The 16,643-nt window shown below is 45.5% G+C and overlaps 1 protein-coding gene across 1 annotated transcript in view; it reads left to right on the plus strand.

The window, feature by feature from the left end:
- Positions 1–288: 288 nt before the first annotated feature.
- LOC121985776 (biogenesis of lysosome-related organelles complex 1 subunit 1-like) overlaps positions 289–16,643 on the plus strand; it is a 38,798-nt gene continuing 22,443 nt past the window's right edge. The window contains exon 1 of the mRNA XM_042539410.1: positions 289–336. The gene's annotated coding sequence lies outside the window, so the exon portion shown is untranslated. The remainder of the gene's footprint in view (positions 337–16,643) is intronic.

Below are 16,643 nucleotides of genomic sequence, written 5' to 3' on the forward strand. Positions count from 1 at the left end.
TTGTCTTTGTAGCTTGGAGTCTGCTGAAGTCCTGAGGAATTTGGCGAATTACCTTGACACACATATCCCAAATGTTGAATTGATTGCAAGTGCAATTGGAGTGGCAGAGTATGTATATTCCACATATTACTGTTTAGGTGATCAGAAAATGAACCTACCTAATTTGCTTATAAAAATTGTTACACGTGATTAGTAGAGGTATTCATTTTTTGATCACCTAAAAATTGTTTCTTATTTATGTTTGTATTTTTCTTGCTCATGTTAATATCTTACCTGTCTTTCTTTGCAGTTGAGGGGCATCAAGCCGATCAAACTTTAATTGTAAAAGCACAGAAGGTTAGTAAGTGCTCCTCCTTGTCAAAATATTTTTCTGTTATGTTATCAAAGTGTTTCCAACTCCTTTTGTTTTAGAATAAGAAAATCATCATTTGATTCTTTTCAGACACATGAATCAGTGGTTGGTTATCTAATGCTAACTTTTGTCATTTGATTGTTGTAGGACTAGTCTCATGAATGTTAGCTTGTGAGAACCAAGTGGTCTATTAATGTTGTGATTATTTTATGTATTTCAATGCAAGAGAGTTAAAAGAACCAACGCAATAATCAAAAATCAATATGGACTTTGAACTATTTGCACTACTTCAGAGAGGCATAGAAAGAGAGGAAAGGCTTGATGTTCATAATTTATTTATCTTATTAACTTGTAACACAGTTATTTCTATTGGAAAGAAAAATTATATGATATTTATTTATTTTTATTTTTATATGCCTATAATACAGTTATTCCTTTAGTGATAATTATACGATATTGATAATTATATGTGTGATATTTTTTTATATTTTATATGTAATTAATTGCAGCGCGCGGTTGCGCACTGTGAATGATATTAACTACAGTGTGATGCTGCGAATGAATTTACCATAGCATGCAGCTGCGTGCTGTAAATTCAATTTACCGCAACACACGATCGTGCGCTGCGCATGCAATTTACCGCAGCGCGCGGCCGCACACTGCGAATGTGTTATGACTTTTAATAGTATGGAGTTGTGTAGCATGCAATGCGTGCTGCGGATAACTAAGGTTCTAAAATTCGCTATGCGCTAATCGGGTGGAAGACCAGCGCCTAGCGCCTAGCGCCTAGCGCCTAGGCGGGGACTAGGCGCCGCTAGGAGGATTCCTCGGTATTCCTTGTTTTATGTGGACTGTGGATAATGTCATATGCAAATCTAAATGTTATCTTAAATAATTTCATAGCAATGGAGATCTAACTATGTATGTTGAATTAAATGCATACTTTCTAATATCAAAAAATGAAAAACTATAAAAGAAAACTAACAGTTTTATACAAAGTGTTGGTGCAGGAAGCATCCGACGATCGAACCTAAGTTTTGATAATGGCAAAGGGATTCAAAGTTAAGATTCTCTGTCATCTAACATGTTGAATGAATGTTTCAGGAAAGTCCTAACTGCGGTTAGGCAGGTGAAAACCCTAGGGGGTGGTAACCCTAGGTCCTAGGGGGTGGTAACCCTAGGTGGAGAAAAGTCCTAGCTGCGGTTAGGCAAAGGTAAAACCCTAGGGGATGGTAACCCTAGGTCATAGGGGGTGGTAACCCTATACGGAAAGCCTTGGTAGGTCGATGTCTTCAGGCAAAAGTCCTAGGGGGTGGTAACCCTAGGTGGAAAGTCCTGGTGTCGCGAACCAGGTGAAAGACTGGACTAGCCGGGGAAGTGGATGTCCAGCAGAAAGTCCGGAAGCATCGAGTGCTGAGGAAAAGTCCAGTCGATCTGGAGGATCGCACTGGCAACAGGTAAATTTCCTAAGTGGAGTAGGTGAGGACGCGTTCCCCGTAGAGGGAACAGTAGGCGTCGGGTCGACCTAGGGTTTCCGGAACAGTAGACGTCGGGTCGACACTGTCTATACTTCATTTATCATGTGTATTGTGCTAACTTTGTGTTGCAGGATAGTGTTTGGGACTAACGTATCTTGCAGGTGCAAAGGAGCAACCTAAACCCTCGGATGAACAGTGTCTGAGGTGCCTCCATGGAGCTTGGAGGCGCCTCAGGTGCAAAAGCTGAGTTGGCTTCGAAGCACCATTGAAGGCGCCTTGAGAGGGATATAAGGCGCCTTGAATGGATGAAATTCGACCAGGTCAGGTTTGATCCACGCGGAAGACCAGGCAGCATGGAGGCGCCTTGAACAGCCCTCAAGGCGCCTTGAACACCCTTTATAAGGGGGATTCGACCAGCACTTCAAAACAACGCATTCCAAGTCTTCTCTCTTCAACGTGCTGCTCCGAAAGACGCCCAGAAGTGCTGCTACAAGTCTCCGACGACCCGAAGCTTTAAAATTCTACTCTTGTTGTCGGTATAACTAGTTTTTCCATTTACTTGTACTTCATCTTGTAATCCTTTTATCGAGCTTATAGTTGTTGCCCACCGGAAGCGATCAAGGATCGCGGGCCTTCGAGTAGGAGTCGATCAAGGCTCCGAACGAAGTAAAAATCCTCCTGTCTCTGTGTGTTTGTTTTGTTTTATTCCGCTGCTTAATTACTCCGATAATTCTTACGATTCCGATAATCGAACAAAATAGCCACGAGCGCTATTCACCCCCCCCCCCTCTAGCGCGGTCTCGATCCAACACAAAGGAAATATACTACACTCAGTAAATATGATTAAAAGAAATAGTTGAACAGCAGAGCATGCAGTAAGTTAACATAATCATGTAGTAAACTGTAAACAGTAGAACATATATCCAACTCGAATTTTAAAACCTTGCTATAAGCTAAAACAACTTTAGTAGTGGAAAACATTAGAAAATGCAAAATAGTAGCAATAGTTAAATTCAAGATTACAATGCATTGTGAACCAGTAACCACTATGCAAAATGACGTGGATATTGGGTGAGGGGTAGGGAAGAAATAAGGGGAAAGAAGGAGGGCAATTGGGAAAAAGCACTGTAGCATCCTTTTAGGTTGCGGTGGATAGCGAACGGGAAAAGGGGGCGGTTCGTGGCTGGTTTTCCGCCGCCACAGGAGCGGACTTTCTTCCTTCTCCTCGCGTCAACGTCGCCGGAGCCAAGGTCGCCGGCCACCTCTTCGCCACACCTCCTCTCCTTCTCCTCACTGCCGATCACCTCTCTCCTTCTCTCTCCCTCTGCTCCTCACGTCTCCACCGCCGGAAAGGCCGGTGCTCCTCTCTCCCCATCCGCCTCGCGACGCCGGTGACGACCGACCATCGTTCCTCTCCCACTCCTCCTCCCGTAGTCGCCGTGAACCGAAAGAAAAGGAGGCTTCGTTCGGTCTCTCGCCGCCGCCAACAGGGAACAGTGAAGGGAGCTTTCTTCCTCCTCACACTTCTCGCCGGCGCCGACTCCGACGTCGGTCGCCACCTCTTCTCCCCTCCTCCCTCCTCATCGCCGGCACTCCCCTACTCTCCTCCTCCTCCTCGCTGCTCCGCCACCGGACCAACCAACCGACGCCGCTCCACTATTTCTCATCTCGCGACGCCGTCGCCGGAACAGACGCCGGCCGCCCCTCGCCTTTCCCCTCTCCCTCTCCTTCTCACTGCAACTGCCAGTAGAAACAGGGAGAGATTCTCCTCCCTCGCCGCCGTCCTCGAGCCACAACCGCCGGCTCCTCCTCCTCGCTGCGCCGTCGCCGGGCAGATCACTGCCGGCTCCTCCCCTTCGCCGTGCCGACGCTATCGACCTGTTCGTGCTGTAGCCGTTGCCCCATCCACACGATGGCTGAGTGTTGCCACCTTTGAGAATTCTCATCGTCATATGCTTCCGATCTACGTGTCACTATGGTATTCCCGGCTTTCGTGCCGCTTGGTGTCTTGGTCTTCGTGCCATTGTTGTGCTCCGACTTAGTGCTGACCTGGCTTGTTTACCGTGTTCCGACCTATATGCTACTCTTGTTGTTGAGGTGTTGTGTCTTGGCCTGCGTGCCAATGTTTTACCTCAGTCGGTGTGCCAATCTCGTATCTCGGCCTACGTGTCGAAGTCGTGTCCCGGCCTGCATGCCGATCTTGTTTCCCGGCCTGCGCGTCGACCCAGTGTCCCGGTCTGTGTGTTGATTTCATGTTCCGGCCTACGTGCCGTTAGTACTTCCCGGCCTACGTGCCGGTGCCTTACCCCGACCTGCAGTTTATCTTCCGGGCCCGTGCCACATCCAGCTCCGCGTCATCAGATCCAGCTCTACGGCCTGATTAGAGTCAGCTACTCTTCCGGGGCGCGACAACTCGAGCCGCGTCCCATCCGAGGGCGCCCCCTGGGCCAGGGTACGTTTTCCATACTCACCCCTTATTTATTTCATTATTATATCATTAGCCGGTTACTCATATATTCGTTGGATCAGCCTCGAGACTCGGGGTACCGGGGGCCGGGCCAACCCGGTCACTGGCTGCAGGTAGCGTTGACCAGAGGACTTTTGAAGACTTGGTCAACACGGGAACCGTCTCAGCACACCCCCCTCCGGGACGTCGCAACTTCGTCAACATTCCATCCACCTCACCCGACGGTCCGTCTGACTCAGCTTCCGGACCGGATCAAATTTGGCGCCGTCTGTGGGAACACAACAACCTGTTCCGGAACGTGAAGATGGACGGCGTCGGGAGGTTCTCTGCCATTATCACAATTTCAGAGGATTTCGATGCATATATTATATTCTATCCTCACCCCACCAGTATTCGGGAGTCGAGGGATCGAGTGGAGCTTCAGCTGGCTGACAGGTTAGTTTTTCCGTTATGTTTTTTCCCTGACTCCATGGGTATTCGGGAGTTAAGGGACCGAGACAAACCCTTAATCGGTTGGCACGACTCCCCGATCAGGTACGATTACAAGCTCTGCTCTCTCTTTACGATTATAGGAACTGTTATATTTCCCTGATAAAATAGTAAGATCCTAGTTCCTTGATCAAAGACTAGAGCCTTCAATTTCTGATCGGACACTAGGGGCCCAGCTCCCCACTCATACTCTAGGGGCACAGCTCCCCACTCATACACTTGGGACATAGCTTTCCGATCATAGACTTGCAGTACCACTTCCCGATCAGGATCTAGGGGCCTCGCTCTTTGATTACAGGCTAGGGACCTTACTCTTCGATCAGGGACCAAGGGCCCAACTCCCCGATCATGTGTGTTATAGGCTCTGCACCCTTTATTAGGAGGCTCTGCATCCTCTTATCATTACAGGCTCTGCACCCTTCATCATGAGGCTCTGCATCCTTTCGTTGCTATAGGCTCTGCGCCCTTAGTCATGGAGCTCTGCATCCTCTTACTGTCATAGGTGTTTCACCTTATTGCTATTATATGCTCTGTATTCTCCACCTGTTCTGCATCTTCTTATGTCTACAGGCTCTGCTTCCTTCACCCACGGTTCTTTACTTGCCTCTACTTTTATGAACTCTACTCTCCTATATTACCATAGATTTCATTCTCTTCGACGGTCAAGGCTCATATTATCATCTTCTCCCCTCGCTCCATGGGTATTCGGGAGTTGAGGGATCGAGACAGATCCACAGTCGGTTGGCACCACACCGCTGTCAGACCAGCTTATTGGATTTCATATTTCCCCCGTTCGAGGTTGAGCAACTGTCACTGGTCTCAGACCAACTTATTGGATTTCATATTTCCCCCGTTCGAGGTTGAGCGATAGTCACTGGTCTCAGACCAGCTTATTGGATTTCTTATCTCCCCCGTTCGGGGTCGAGTTATCGCCACCGGTCTCGGACCAGCGCCATCGCCACCGGTCTCGGACCTGAGTATCATTACTGGTCTCGGGCCAGCGCCATCGCCACCGGTCTCGGACCGGAGTATCATTACTGGTCTCGGACCAGCGCCATCGCCACCGGTCTCGGACTGGAGTATTCCAGACTCTCGCCTCAGTGTGAGTTATAAGTGAGCTCTGCCCTCATGCCCAACGACCTTTCAGGTCGGCTCCCATGCGAGAATTAAAAGTGAGCTCTGTTCTCACGCCCAACAACCTTTTAGGTCGGTAGCCCCAGACTCTCGCCTTAGTGCGAGTTATAAGTGAGCTCTGCCCTCACGCCCAACGACCTTTCAGGTCGGCTCCCATGCGAGAATTAAAAGTGAGCTCTGTTCTCACGCCCAACGACCTTTTAGGTCGGTAGTCCCAGACTCTCGCCTCAGTGCGGGTTATAAGTGAGCTCTGCTCTCACGCCCAACGACCTTTCAGGTCGGTAGCCCAGACTCTCGCCTCAGTGCGAGTTATAAGTGAGCTCTGCTCTCACGCCCAACGACCTTTCAGGTCGGCTCCCATGCGAGAATTAAAAGTGAGCTCTGTTCTCACGCCCAACGACCTTTCAGGTCGGCTCCCATGCGGGAATCAAAGATCATCTCCCCTGCGAGAATCATAAGCGAACCCGGCATCCACGCATAACGACCGTGCAGATAGATATGCCTCACGATGAACGGAACGTCTGCAGATAATCAGGTGAATTATATCTGACCTCGTTGTAGCCCCTTCATGTAAATTAAATGTGCAGCCCAACGACCTTTTAGGTCGGTAGTCCCAGACTCTCGCCTCAGTGCGAGTTATAAGTGAGCTCTGCCCTCACGCCCAACGACCTTTCAGGTCGGCTCCCATGCGAGAATTAAAAGTGAGCTCTGTTCTCACGCCCAACGACCTTTCAGGTCGGTAGCCCCAGACTCTCGCCTCAGTGCGAGTTATAAGTGAGCTCTGCTCTCACGCCCAACGACCTTTCAGGTCGGCTCCCATGCGAGAATTAAAAGTGAGCTCTGTTCTCACGCCCAACGACCTTTCAGGTCGGTAGCCCCAGACTCTCGCCTCAGTGCGAGTTATAAGTGAGCTCTGCTCTCACGCCCAATGACCTTTCAGGTCGGCTCCCATGTGAGAATTAAAAGTGAGCTCTGCCCTCACGCCCAACGACCTTTCAGGTCGGCTCCCATGCGAGAATTAAAAGTGAGCTCTGTTCTCACGCTCAACGACCTTTCAGGTCGGTAGTCCCAGACTTATGACGGTCAGGCCTCAGATTATTCTCTTCTCCCCTTGCTCCACGGGTATTCGGGAGTTGAGGGATCGAGGCGAATCCTCAGTCAGTTGGCAGCACTTTGTGATCAGGTATGATAAAGGTTCTATCCCTTTATATTGCTACAGGTTTCGCTGTTATGGGCTTTGGGTTGAGCTATTACCACCGGTCTCGGACCAGAGTATTACCCCGGTCTTGGATAAGAGTATCACTAACGATCTCTCGGTCAGGCGATCAGACTAATTCCCATTGTCTTCCAGACCAATCCCTGGTCGGGCTTTCAGACAAATTCCCTGTCGGGCTTATAGACCAAGTCCTGGTCAGACCTTCAGATCAATTCCTTGTCAGGCCTCCAAACTGCTTCTTTGTCAGACCCTCAGATTGTTTCTAGGTCAGACTTTCAGATCAAGGCTGGGTCAGACCTCCAAATTGCTTCTTTGTCAGGTCTGCAGATTGTTTCTAGGTCAAGTCTCCAGATCGAGTACCGGTCAGACCTCCAGAGCACCTCCCGGTCAGGGTCCCAGACTCTCACCCTGATGCGAGTTATAAGTGAACTATGCTCTCATGCCTCCAGACTCTCGCCCCAGTGCGAGTTATAAGTGAGTTCTGCTCTCACGCCCAACGACCTTTCGGTCGGCACTCATTGCTTTACTCGCTGCTCTGCCTAGCACTCGCTCTGCTCACTTGCCGCTCTGTCCGGCACCCATTATACTCACTCTGCTCGCTGCTCTGCACGACACTCGGCTCCCACGTTCCGCTCACTGCTGTTGCTCAGTCGGCATTCATTGCTTTACTCGCTGCTCTGCCTAGCACTCAGCTCCCACGTTCCGCTCACTGCTGTTGCTCGGTCGGCATTCATCGCTTTACTCGCCGCTCTGCCCGGCACTCTCAGCTCACGTTTTCGCTCACTACTATCGCTCAGTCGGCATTCTCTCGATCGCGCTCACGGCCCTGCTCGTCGATCATTCCCTCTATGTCCCGGTCGTGATCTATTGACGCTCGGTCAGTACTTTTCTCAGTCGCGCTCACGGCTCGGGCAGTACTTTGCTCGGTCGCACTCACGACTTTGCGAGTCCATCATTTTCTTTTTTATCCGATCATGATTTACTGTCGGTCGGTCGGCATTTGCTCAGCAGCTCGCTCATATCGCTCGGTAGCTCGCTCATATCGCTCGGCGGCTCGCTCATATCGCTCGGCGGCTCGCTCATATCACTCGGCTACCCGCTTGACATTCTCACAATCACCCGGTCTGCATTTACCCTGTCGCCTACTCAGCCTCGTCCGAGCGTCTTCGCGATATCACTCGGTCTCCCTCAGCATCTGATCGAGCGTTTACTTGACATGCGCTTCGAATTATTTCTCGTCGCTCATCTGATTCTGTTTGAGTCACATGCTTGACATTGCCACCGCTACTCGCTCAACGTTATATGACAGACCTGCGATAGGACTCTACATTCAGTAGCGGTTCTGTTTTTTGTTCGGATGGGTCTAGTCAGTCGGACTTGCGCCTCCTTCGACTAGACTTGAAGGGGAGGCTTGTGACGTGGATATTGGGTGAGGGGTAGGGAAGAAATAAGGGGAAAGAAGGAGGGCAATTGGGAAAAAGCACTGTAGCATCCTTTTAGGTTGCGGTGGATAGCGAACGGGAAAAGGGGGGCGGTTCGTGGCTGGTTTTCCACCGCCACAGGAGCGGGCTTTCTTCCTTCTCCTCGCGTCAACGTCGCCGGAGCCAAGGTCGCCGGCCACCTCTTCGCCACACCTCCTCTCCTTCTCCTCACCGCCGATCACCTCTCTCCTTCTCTCTCCCTCTGCTCCTCACGTCTCCACCGCCGGAAAGGCCGGTGCTCCTCTCTCCCCATCCGCCTTGCGACGCCGGTGACGACCGACCATCGTTCCTCTCCCACTCCTCCTCCCGTAGTCGCCGTGAACCGAAAGAAAAGGAGGCTTCGTTCGGTCTCTCGCCGCCGCCAACAGGGAACAGTGAAGGGAGCTTTCTTCCTCCTCACACTTCTCGCCGGCGCCGACTCCGACGTCGGTCGCCACCTCTTCTCCCCTCCTCCCTCCTCATCGCCGGCACTCCCCTACTCTCCTCCTCCTCCTCGCTGCTCCGCCACCGGACCAACCAACCGACGCCGCTCCACTATTTCTCATCTCGCGACGCCGTCGCCGGAACAGACGCCGGCCGCCCCTCGCCTTTCCCCTCTCCCTCTCCTTCTCACTACAACTGCCAGCAGAAACAGGGAGAGATTCTCCTCCCTCGCCGCCATCCTCGAGCCACAACCGCCGGCTCCTCCTCCTCGCTGCGCCGTCGCCGGGCAGATCACTGCCGGCTCCTCCCCTTCGCCGTGCCGACGCTATCGACCTGTTCGTGCCGTAGCCGTTGCCCCATCCACACGATGGCTGAGTGTTGCCACCTTTGAGAATTCTCATCGTCATATGCTTCCGATCTACGTGTCACTATGGTATTCCCGGCTTTCGTGCCGCTTGGTGTCTTGGTCTTCGTGCCATTGTTGTGCTCCGACTTAGTGCTGACCTGGCTTGTTTACCGTGTTCCGACCTATATGCTACTCTTGTTGTTGAGGTGTTGTGTCTTGGCCTGCGTGCCAATGTTTTACCTCAGTCGGTGTGCCAATCTCGTATCTCGGCCTACGTGTCGAAGTCGTGTCCCGGCCTGCGTGCCGGTCTTGTTTCCCGGCCTGCGCGTCGACCCAGTGTCCCGGTCTGTGTGTTGATTTCATGTTCCGGCCTACGTGCCGTTAGTACTTCCCGGCCTACGTGTCGGTGCCTTACCCCGACCTGCAATTTGTCTTCCGGGCCCGTGCCACATCCAGCTCCGCGTCATCAGATCCAGCTCTACGGCCTGATTAGAGTCAGCTACTCTTCCGGGGCGCGACAACTTGAGCCGCGTCCCATCCGAGGGCGCCCCCTGGGCCAGGGTACGTTTTCCGTACTCACCCCTTATTTATTTCATTATTATATCATTAGCCGGTTAGTCATATATTCGTTGGATCCGCCTCGATACTCGGGGTACCAGGGGCCGGGCCAACCCGGTCACTGGCTGCAGGTAGCGTTGACCAGAGGACTTTCGAAGACTTGGTCAACACGGGAATCGTCTCAGCACACCCCCCTCCGGGACGTCGCAACTTTGTCAACATTCCATCCACCTCACCCGACGGTCCGTCTGACTCAGCTTCCGGACCGGATCACAAAATATAATTGTTAAATAATGTAAATCATGTCTTAACAAAATGAGTTCAAAATTACACAACTAATAATATCTCATAGACTCATATTTATTCTACTTCTTCTTATCCATAATTTTCAATAACTTGTTCTTCATCGGACACAAACTCAATATCATTATTGTGATCCTCTTCTTCTTCTTCAGATTCAAAATCATTTTCATGAAGTTCTCTCTCTCTAGAGCTTCTTCGGGGTTGTAGATTTTCATCTGCTCCACTTGCTTCATCAACCATTAGCCAAGTGAGCCCAGAACCTAGTTCAACTTCAGCATCTTCCCCACCATCCACAATCCAACCTTGTGCATTTGAAGTATCTTTTGCAAGAAGGACATCGACATTCCTTTCTTTTTCTCTTTTTTGTTTGTTCAACAATCTAGCATTAAATTGAACAAATACTAGATTGTTCAACCTGTTGGCATCCAACCTATTCCTTTTCTTTGCATGAATCTAAAAAAAAAATAGAAAAAGTAAATATTATAGTTAGTACCTGAATATAGAGTATAGACGTTAAAAATTATAGCTAATTTAATTAAAGAGTAGACTGAAAGTTTAAAACTTACTCCTTCAAATGTACTCCAATTTCTTTTACACCTAGATGAACTTGTAGTTAATGAAAGTATCCTCAATGCCACCCTTAGCCAGTTAGGTGTGTGAGCTCCGTATGTACTCCACCATGCACATGGATCAAATGTATCATCATTTTTTTCACATGCTTTTGCTGCCAATGTTTTTCCAAATAACCCAGTCTTATTTCTATATTTTGAAAATTCCTTGTTAATAATTGTATCGTGTAGATCTAACTCATTGGCATGCGAAGTTTCTATGCATTCAAAAATCTCCGTCGCAACCTCCTCATAAAGAGCAATAGAACTATCTTTATAGTAAAAATAAGGATTCAACAAAAAAGTAGTGGTATGCAATAATGTATCAAGTCTATCGTTCATTTTTGACTCAATAATGACTATGATAGGCTGATAATTTGATTTCACGTTATTCAGAGCCACCTTGATATCTTCTTTAGCTTGAAGAAGTTCCCCATATAGAAATCCCATTGATGACTTTCTATCTCCATCTACTAATCGAAGAACTCTTACCAAAGGAGCAAATATTTTCAAGCAAAGTATCACACCATTCCAAAAACTCATGCTCATCACTGTAGAGTAAGCCAATTTTCCTTTGTTTATTTTTGACCATTTACAATTCTCCCACATATCACTTGTAAACATGACCCTTAAACTAGCTTTTTTTTTCAATCAAACTTTGCAATGTGAGGAAATTTGATGCAAACCTGGTAACTCTTGGTCGGACTATGTCTCTCTTCTTCGTGAAACTTCTCATCAATGATAAAGTCTTATGGTGAGCATAGATGAAAATGGTAAAAGCCTTGGATTGCTCAATTACCTTTTTATATCGTGGAAATTTGCCAATAATTTCAAGCATGAGATTAATAGTGTGAGTTGCACATGAACTCCAAAAGATCCCAGGTCATTTTTCTCTCATCAATTTAGCTGCAGCCATATTGTTGGTGGCATTGTCTGTTACAATCTGGACAATATTCTGAGCTCCTACTTGTTCAACACACTTGTCAACATACTCAAAAATAAGTTCAGCTGTATGCGCCTCCTCTGAAGACTTCTTAGACTCTAAAAATGTAGTACCCTCCATGCAATTAACACACAAATTTAAGATGCTTCTTCTTTTTCTATCACTCCATGCATCTATCATAATTGAGCACCCATTTTTTGCCCATTCTTCTTCATGTTTCTTTAGCAATTGTTTTGTTCTTTCAACTTCAGCTTTCAACAGTGGCTCCCTAAGTTGATATTGAGTTGGAGGCTTGAATCCTGATCCGAATTGACCCACTGCTTCCATTAGTTGCTTGAAGCTATCATTATCAACAACTGGGTTGTTAAAGGCGCGCCTCAGGCGCGCCTCAGGCGTCAGGCGCACAAGGCGCTGAGGAAAGCGCCTTCGACAGCGCGAGACGGGTACTGTTCGCCAGGCGCGCGCTTAGGCGCGCCTGGGCACGCCTAGGGCGCTTTCGCGCCTCACAGAAGGCGCGATCGAAGCACATCGCGTGATCGTAGGGCATCGCGCGATCCTTCCCGTTCACGATTTCTAACCAAAAAACCATTTCAAACATAATTTGGTTTGGAATTAGGGCACGGAGAAGAAAAGGGAAGAAGAAAATAACGGAAGGAGAAGAAGAAACCTTGCAGAAGAGTCGCGCCATCCTCCATTGCCGCCGCCGCCGCTAAGTTGCTTCCGTTGCTGCCCAGGTATGCGTTGTTTCCATCTTTTTTTTTGTTTTTCTATTCTTCACTTCATCTTCTTCTTCTCATCTTCTTCTTTTGTAATCTTCTTCGCTTCGCTTCTTCACTCCTCTTCGTTTTCTGGTTTTTCTTTTTTTTCTTCTTCTTCTTCTGTTCGCGTTTTCACTGTTTAATATTTCAAGTTTTCAAAGGTTTTTAATCACTTTCGTTTCTTCTCTGTTTTATCTTCTTCCTCTTATTTCTTTTTTATTTTTTCCCTTCTCGTTGAAGGCAAGACAGCAGACGCAGTTTTCTTTTTTCTTTTTCCCTTCCCGTTGACAGCAAAGCAGCAGTAGTTTTGTTTTTTGTTTTTTTCCCTTCCCGTTGACAGCTGCTGCTGAGCTGTGATGCTGTCCCATTTCTGCTGCTGCTGTGATGCTGTCCCCCTTTTTTTTATTTTTTTATTTTGCTGTTTTCTTTTTGTTTTTTTTGTTTTATGTTACTGGGACTAAAAAATTGTTGCTGTTGTCCCTGTTTACTGGTAATTTTAGCTAATTAAAACAATGTGCAAATAATGTGCTTGTTGGTAATGTGATGTGCAAATATTTTCTCTCTCTTTTTGCATAAGCAATTCAAGCCTGTGATGTTGTCCCTATTTTTTCTTTTTATTTTCCTATTTTTCTATTGCCGGTACTAGTGGTACAGTACTTTTCTATTATTGTTGATACTAGGTACAGACATACAGTAGTTTACCATTCCATTAATTCATTAATTTTTTTTATTTTGTTTTTAATTTTTTAGGTTATTTTCTTGTTCAATTATCATGGAAGGTAGTAGTGATACTCCAACATATATATCAAAAGATCCGGCATGGAATTCTTTTCAAAGAGTTAATCCGAATAACAAAAATGATTTGATTTGTAACTTTTGTCAAAAAGTTACAAAAGGAGGTATCTATCGTGCAAAACAGCATCTTGTTGGAGGGTTTCGAAATACTACGACTTGCAAGAAATGTCCGCCTCATGTACGTGAAGAAATAAAAAATTTCATGGAGAAAAAGGCGGAGAAAAGCAATCTTGCTAAACTTGCGACATTAGATTTTGAGGATGTAGACCCTCTTGGTGATGATATTGATATGGATGATATTGGAGCTAAAGCTGTACCGCCTATAAGTACAAGTACAAGTTCTAGATCAGTGAATATGCAAAAAAGGCCAAGACAAATAGGTCCAATGGATACATATTTTGCTCTTAATGTGCAAAAAAATGTTGAAAGTAGAAAGGGTAAAGAGAGACAAACTATGATAAATGAGGCATACAAGAAAGAATTGAGGGAAAAAACTTGTATGGCTATAACTGAGTGGATGTATGATGCGGCAATTCCTTTTAATGTCGTTAACTATTCAAGCTTCAAAAGGATGTTGGACTTGGTTGGCCAATATGGTGTAGGTCTAAAAGGACCTAGTTATCATGAGGTGCGGGTTCCTTTTCTAAAAAAGGCTATTGATAATGTGACTAATGATTACATTAAGTCGTGTGAAACAGAATGGGCAAAGTATGGTTGTAGTTTGATGGCAGATGAGTGGACAGACAAAAGGCATAGGACATTGATTAACTTTTTAGTGAATTCTCCTAAAGGTTCAGTTTTCATCGAATTTGTTGATGCTTCTGATTATGCAAAAACTGGAGAGAAAATATTTCAGTTGCTTGATCGATTTGTGGAGCGTGTAGGAGAAGTAAATGTTATTCAAGTTGTAACGGATAGTGCAAGTAACAATGTGCTTGCTGGTAAGAATTTATTTAATTTTTTCTTATCATTATGTTTTTTCTTATATATGTTAAAATTATCTAGTTTTCTAACTTATTTTATAGGAAAATTATTAGAAGCAAAAAGGCCACACTTGTATTGGACTCCTTGTGCTGCTCACTGCGTCGACTTGATCTTAGAAGATATTGGGAAATTGCCTGATTTTAAAGCAACATTGAAGAAGGCAATGTTGGTTGCTACTCGGAAAGCCTAGAGGTTCCACTGTACAAAAATTTTGTACAAAGGTCTGAACCTTTTCCTAGCTACCATGTGTTCTTTTAAATTAAATTTTCGATCGCCTGCGGAACTTAACACGTTTGATCCAAAACTTAATCTATTTGTTCTTTTAGGTTTTGACTTGGATCTCCTGCGGAACTTAACACGTTCGACCCAAATCACCTTAAGTTATTAATTCCATTAAATATTAATTTCCATAATTGGTTCCCAGTACTGACGTGGCGAGGCACATGGCCTTCTTGGATATGGGAGCAACCACCACCGACTAGACAAAACCTTTTATAGAAATCTAATATTTAATTTCCTAAAATAACTTTAGGTTAACCGAAAAGAACAATCAAATCACAAGGAAAAATAAAATAAAAGAACACAACTTCGAAAAACATATTCGAAATACTAGAATCGTAAGCCTCTTGTATTTGGTATTATTTCCAAAAATAACTAGTATGATGCGGAAACAAAAAATACTAGTTATACCTTTTAGAAAGACCTCTTGATCTTCTACCGTATTCCTCTTCTAACCTCGGACGTTGTGTGGGCAACGATCTTCCGAGATGAGAATCCACCAAAGCACCTTCTTCTCCTTTCTTCAAGTTTCGGCCAAGCACAAAGCTTCCAAAAGATGAAGATCTTTTTCCACCAACCAAGCTCCAAGGGATACAAGCTTTCTCTCCTTCTTCTTCTTCTTCTCCAAGTAGTATCCGGCCACCACAAGAGCTCCAAGCAAATAGAGAAGGTTCGGCCACCACCAAGAGGAAGAGAGGAAGAGAGGTTGGCCGGCCACAACACCAAGGAAAAGAGGGAGAGAAATAATAGAGGTTGTTCACCATGAAGCCTTCTCTACCCCCTCTTTTATAATCCTTGGTCTTGGCAAATAAGGAAATTTAATTAAAAACTTCCTTAATTCTTTTGCCATGAAAAGGAAAAATTTATTTAATTAAAAATAATTTTCCTTTTCTCAATTTACATGGCCGGCCACACCAAAGCTACAAACAAGGAGAGTTTTAATTAATTAAAACTTCCTAATTTGTCTCCAGAAATTTATAAAATTTCTCCAATAATTTAATCCCTTCATGATTGGTTTAAAAAGGAAATTTAATAAATTAAAATCTTTCTTTTAAACATGTGGATAAAAGAAAGTTATCTCTAAAATTAAAATCTCTTTTAATCTACAAATAAGGAAAGATATCAAATCTTTTCTCAATCTTTGTAGAAACTAATAAAAGAGAATTATTAATTTTAAACTTTCTTTTAAATCATGAACATGGTTAAAAGGAAAGTTTTCTTAAAATTTAAAATCCTCCTTTAATCAACAAATAAGGAAAGATTTCAAATTTTAAACTCTCTTTAAACATGTAGATGATTTACAAATAAGGAAAGTTTTACCAAAATTAAAACCATCCTTTTAAACTACAAATAAGGAAAGAGATTAATCTCTTCTCTTAATCTTTGTGAAAACTATAAAAGGAAATTTTAATTTTAAACTCTCTTTAAAATCATGATATCCACATAAGAAATAAATTTAATAAAATCCTTTTAATATTCTAGTGGTCGGCCACCTAAGCTTGGGACCCAAGCTTTGGCGGCCACCATGACTCATCCACTTGATCTTGGCGGCCCTAGCTTGGGTTCCAAGCTAGCTTGGCGGCCCCATTGGATGGGTAAGAAGGTGGGTATCACGGTGGGTATAAATCTCTATATACTAGAGGCTACGATAGGGACCGAGAGGAGGAATTGGTTTTGGTCTCCCGATGAAATTAAGCATCCCGTGTTCGCCCCGAACACACAACTTAATTTCATCAATAATAATTCATTCCACTAAAGAACTATTATTGAACTACCGCACCAATCCCAAATTACATTTTGGGCTCCTTCTTATTATGAGCGTGTTAGTCTCCCTGTGTTTAAGATATCGAATGTCCACTAATTAAGTGAGTTACTGACAACTCATTTAATTAATATCTAAGTCCAAGAGTAGTACCACTCAACCTTATTATCATGTCGGACTAAGTCCACTGCAGGATTTAACATGACAATCCTTATGAGCTCCTCTTGAGGACATTATCAACCTAGTATCTCTAGGACACAGTTTCCT

Source organism: Zingiber officinale, chromosome 5B (genome assembly GCF_018446385.1).
Source record: "Zingiber officinale cultivar Zhangliang chromosome 5B, Zo_v1.1, whole genome shotgun sequence".
In the NCBI taxonomy this organism is placed as follows: domain Eukaryota; kingdom Viridiplantae; phylum Streptophyta; class Magnoliopsida; order Zingiberales; family Zingiberaceae; genus Zingiber; species Zingiber officinale.